We start from the raw sequence: 6,000 nt of genomic DNA on the forward strand, positions 1-6,000 counted from the left end.
GATCAAATTATAGGGATTTTCTCTGCAAAAAAAAATCTTTTTTTGTTGTTTATTTAAGCCTAGGCACATGATATTTTCAGGCAGTCTCCCATTCAAGTCCTAACCAGGCTCAACCCTGCTTAACTTCTGAGATCAGATGAGTTCAGGTGTGTTCAGGGTGGTGTGGCCATAGACCACCCTAAATTTTCTGTAGCAGTCATATAACTGTTACAAAAGAAAGGTATTTAAGTGTTTTTTTTCTTCTCTTCAGGGCAGCAAGAATCCAGACTGTTAATATGTTTGAAATTGATGACTTTAGAAGTAAATGTTTGAATCTTACTCTCATTTTTATTAAAAGGATAAAGTATTACATGCTCAAGATTTTAAGAAAAATCTTTACAGAGATATAAAAGTAAAATTTGCTCCTCTGTTTCTGTTCTTTATCTAATTCAAATTAATACATTTACACCTTAATACAGTATAATCTAGAGTTATTAAAAACCTAATTATGAAAGTAACCTTCAAAGTATTACAAAATACAAAGGATCACATCATATCAGAAAATATCCTCAGAATGATTGCATTTATAATGCCTGCTTAAATATGAACATAGGAATTCATGTTTCTAATTCATAGATACAAATATTTTGATATATTTGACTGTATTAAAATGAAAATTGTTTCAAGGGATACTACAGGTGGAAAGTACATATTTGCAATGTATATGAAAGAGGAAGTGTTAGTAAAGACTCTACACAGAAATTCTGAAAATTAACAGTAAATCATAACACAATCTAAGTAGCTAAAGGTTATGGATAGGTAATTCTCAGGATAGAGATATTATTGTCAATAATTATCCAAGAAAATAATAACCCATACTTGTAGTAAACACAATTAATATTAAAATAAGATATAGAATCGTTATTGTTCATTTGGTAAAACAATTAAAAGTCTGATAATATCAATTCTTGTCAAGAATCTGGAGTAATGAGAACTTTCATGTATTTCTTGTTGGGATATACATAGAACCAACCTGTGTGAAGATCACTTTGGCAATATTTACTAATAATGGAACAATGCCTTTCCACTTATAAAGCAGCTATAAAGTCTCTATGCATGATATCCCTGCTTATAATAATGACCTGAAGAAAACTATAAGGTACCCTCCCTGTTAGTGACTCCCAAGGAGTTGTCTACAAGATCAGGTTTGAAAATATACATTTGTGCTAATAATAGAACACAGAGGTCACTAATTAGGATATAGAGACTTTGTGGCCACCATAAATAAACTGTGTAGAAATGTCTGCACATATGCACGAAATGTTTATCCTAGCAATGTTTGTAGTAACAAAACAGAACAAAACACAAACTTAAAATAATTCTAATGTCTAAGGAGATGGCATGAAAGATTTGATTGAATTCCTATGAAGATTTAAAATTAATGACCTATTGTACCATATAAACCTATTAACCTACACACATTACTAAACATAATGTTTAGTGAAAAATCCAGGTGCGAAGCACTGTGTACAGCAAGCATTTTATGAAAAAAAAACCCACAGAAATTAATATTATGTACTCTAAGAATATACACACACACACACACACACACAGTTCTATGTTTATTTTATATACATCTAAACATACCCACATACATATAGGCATTCAAAATAAAAAGCAGAATGAATAGAATATTATTTCTAGGTGAAATTATTTTATCACAGCAGTTTTCTCTTGAAAAGCAGGAGGATTTTATCACATATATAATTTTTTTCTAAAAATATATATCTAAAACAAGCATAACAAATGTTAATATGTATTGGAGCATATGTCTATTATGCCATTTTTTCTCTCTACTTTTGAAAAATTTCATAAACAAGAAATAGCAGCAAAAGTCAATGTGAAAAATATTACTAAGTGCTACAAAAGCACAAAGGGAAGCATTATGTTTTGGCTAAGAGAAAACAAAATGTTTATGGAATGAGTGATACTTTAGATGATTGTTGATGCATAAAATTTCAGACGACAGACAAGAGGAAGGTCATTCCAAGCAGAGGCAATATTTGATTTGTGTAGAGAAATAATATTTAGAAGGCTGTTTAAAGAGTTTTAAGGACATATTAGAAATGCATTTAGGAAAATGCTGCTTGAGAGACATTTTTTGGAATTTAGGAATAAGAAAGACATAAAGAGGAAAAGAATTGAGTCAAAGTCAAATGTTGATGAAATATAAAGCAGAGTGGAGACTGAGAGCAATACATTGGATTTGAACAGATGAGTAGAGAAAGTCAGTGTAGTTTCCTTAGAATTATAAGTTCAGGAAAGTGCAGGAAGACAGGGAAGTGGCAGCAAATAGTCCAGGCTAGTTTGGAAATGTTTACTGGAGAAAGAAAACATATACGCAAAAGTAACTTAGCTCAGTGCTTTGGGAGGCAGAGACAGAAGGATTGCTTGAGGCCAGGATGAACCTCCCTTAAATTCAGCCCAAGGGAAACATATTGAAAGCAGCAGAGAGCAGGCTTCCTTACACACAGCCCAGGCACCAACTTTGCTGCCCTCACTGACATCAAGGCCTGGCTGTACCTCCCTTGGGGAGTGGGTCAAGTCATACTTGATACACTTATCTAATAAAATTGTAGGAAGATGCAGAAGATAAGTAATCCTTGAATAAACATAAACCATTAATGAACTGTACAAGAGAGTATTTATTTACAGGATCAGATTGCAGAAGCCAGGACCCCAAGACTAGCCTGGGCAACATAGTAAGACCCCTGACTCTACAAGAAAACAAAAGCAAAAACAATTGTCCAGGTGTGGTGGTGGGTGCCTGCAATCCCAGCTACTTGGGAGGCTGAAGCCAGAGGATCACTTGATCCCAGGTGTTTGAGGCTTAGGGGAACTCTGATCATACCACTGAACTCCACCCTGGGCAAGAGAGAAAGATCCCATCTCTTAAAAAAAAAATGTAAGCAAGGAAAGAAAAGGAAGGAAGGAAAGAAAAGGAAGGAAGGAAGGAAGGAAGGAAGGAAGGAAGGAAGGAAGGAAAGAAAAGAAGGAAGGAAGGAAAGAAAAGAAGGAAGGAAGGAAAGAAAAGAAGGAAGGAAGGAAAGAAAAGAAGGAAGGAAGGAAGGAAAGAAAAGAAGGAAGGAAGGAAGGAAAGAAAAGAAGGAAGGAAGGAAAGGGAGGGAAGGAAGGAAGGAAGGAAGGAAGGAAGGAAGGAAGGAAGGAAGGAAGGGGAAAGGAAAAGTAACTTATTGGTGGTGTTGTGTCTTTTGTTTTAAGCATATAGGATACTTGGGCACTTTTCTAGTCTGAGTAATGGGAATAAACAGGCCAGATCCTGGAGGACCTGGAGGAGATGGGAAATATTGCTATCCAGAACAGTGCCGGAAGAGTTATCTTTGGTTAGCAGAAGAGAGTTTTTTTGTTTTTGTTTTTTGCTTTTTTTTTTTTTAAATAAAACAGAAGAAGGACAACAGGTTACAGAGATTGCCAGACAGAAAGAACACTAAAAGGCTCATTAGAGAGGGGCCTTGATCTTTGCAGTAAAGGGAGGAGATAACAGCAGAGACTGTGTTGCCAGCTTGGAGAGGGCAGAAATTGTTTGAGAAACATGCTACAGGAACTAAAATCAGCCATTGAATGGGGACATAAAGCCTCCTATGATACAACTCCATCCCTGCTGCTTGGTCCAGAGTTAATACTATCCTCTGCTGACATTTTTTAGTGGTTTGTGGTAGCCCATAATGCATATTTTGTAACTTTTTTAACCTATTTTTCATTCTAGAACATTCACCTCTATGTGCCAGGAACATAGTAAGTGCTTAATAAATGCTTCTAAATTGGATAAGCAAGACATTACATTAGTCAATTCATAACTTATATTTAGATTCTCTGTGCCTGATCCACACTCTTTGGTGCCAGAAAGACCTATGAATTAAAACAAATTTCCTGGGAGTTATTAGAGATGAACAACAACCTGAGCAGATATACTGCTAGCATTCACTTTTTAAAGAGTGGGGCCATGAGGTATTTCACAATGTCTGTCTGGAAGATGGACTAAGTCACCACCTAACAACTGTGTGACATTGCAGAAGTTGCTTTACCTCTGTATAAAAGAAGTGGTATGCTTGTCATGAGAACAGTTTCTTATAGTCCCTGCTCATAAATTTTTAGCTGTTTTTCTATTATTAGAAATGATTTTATACCCTGATGCTCCATCCGTCAGATGTGCTATGAAGTCACTGAGGACTTCCTATGGTCATATGAGATGTACCTTTAAGTGAAGGTAATCAGCATTGCGTTTTATCAGTGGATAGCTAGGAGGAAAGTTCTCGATACTTTGGCATTAAATTTATATGTATATTCAACTAGCAACGGATTAGAATAAATCCCTTCACTGTCTCAATAAGCTTTGTAGCACTGCATTTTAAAAAGCTTAGATGATGTACTGAATACCCGTTTGTGAAAGTTTATGTGCAAATTTAGGCAAAAGAATTAAACATTAAAGGAAAACTATAACGGTAATCTAAAAATACCCTGGACAGCTAAATTGAATATTTACTAGATGGATGTACCAGGCTTAGCAAAATTAAATTTTAAAACTGTGCCTATAACAAAACTGTGATAAAAGTAAGAACTCATGCTTAGAAGGGAAAGGAAAAGGGTGACGATGCAGCCTGGCAGGCGGATTCTTAATTTGTATTTCCTTTTATACATGTTGTTTGCTAAGAGACCTCAGAGCAAATAACTTGGATCCTCTTGACTTCTGTCTCTCGCTGGATTGGGAGGCTGATGATGTAGTCTGTTTATTGTATGACTTCAGTATAAAAATCTGTGTGTGCCTTAGAAGAGCATGGCATTATTGTACTCTATAGAACCAACTCCAGTACATAATCATAATTTTTCTTGTCTTCCATCCTCTAAGAATTAATTATGTCTACAAGTAGAATAACAAATTTGAGTGTCAGTTCACAAGATACCTATGTCAAACAAAATATTATTTTGTAGTTATATGGCAGTATCAGGAAAAAAATAAGAAATTCAAATAAGAAATGAGAAAAATTTGAATTGTTCATCTGCCTATAGGAGATATAGGTAAAAATGTTATTTGTTTCCAGTTTTCTCTCACACAAAGGGAAAAATGAGTTTTTATAAAGAATGGAATGAAACCTTAACAGATGGAGACCAAAGCTTGAAGCACTAGTGTGGGAAAGGATATACTCAGAGATAAACCTCCCTTAAATTCAGCCCAAGGGAAACATATTGAAAGCAGCAGAGAGCAGGCTTCCTTACACACAGCCCAGGCACCAACTTTGCTGCCCTTATTGACATCAAGGCCTGGCTGTACCTCCCTTGGGGAGTGGGTCAAGTCATACCTGATACACTTATCTAATAAAATTGTAGGAAGATGCAGAAGATAAGTAATCCTTGAATAAACATAAACCATTAATGAACTGTACAAGAGAGTATTTATTTACAGGGTCAGATTGCAGAAGCGATAATAAGAAAGCTAATGGTAGTGTCTACATGCCAGCAAAAAGGCAGATGTAAAGCGAAACATTCACTGTCCAATCAATTAGATGAAGGAGCTATATAATGCCAAACAGCTAAGTATTTGGAAACACCCAGATATTTGATAGCACAGTTCCCATTTTTTAATGAATTTTCCTTCAGAGCCAGAACATATTCCATACAAGGCAAGTGGTTTCCGTCAGAACCTTCTTTTTTCTTTTTAAACCACAGTGGGATTACTCAGGAGTCTCACTCTTTATTTGAAATACCTGTTTTGAAGGGATTTTCAATTGATTCTAAAAATAAGTCAAATACACCATCAAAGAGCAAAGATTTATGCTTCCTCAGGCTATTCAGTAAAATTATGTGTCATAGGCTCTTAGGACAATGTTGTTTTTTTTTTTTTTTTTTTTTTTTTTTTTTTTTTTTGACTAAGTCTCGCTCTGTCACCCAGGCGACAGAGTTGTGCAATCTCGGCTCACTGCAACCTCCGCCTCCTGGGTTCAA

At 35.4% G+C, this 6,000-nt stretch overlaps 1 pseudogene; it reads right to left on the reverse strand.

Annotated features, from left to right (window-relative positions):
• Positions 1-56: 56 nt before the first annotated feature.
• LOC129461777 (uncharacterized) lies at positions 57-174 on the reverse strand (annotated as a pseudogene).
• Positions 175-6,000: the final 5,826 nt, after the last annotated feature.

The sequence above is a fragment of the Symphalangus syndactylus genome, chromosome 1, assembly GCF_028878055.3.
Source record: "Symphalangus syndactylus isolate Jambi chromosome 1, NHGRI_mSymSyn1-v2.1_pri, whole genome shotgun sequence".
Taxonomy (NCBI): Eukaryota; Metazoa; Chordata; class Mammalia; order Primates; family Hylobatidae; genus Symphalangus; species Symphalangus syndactylus.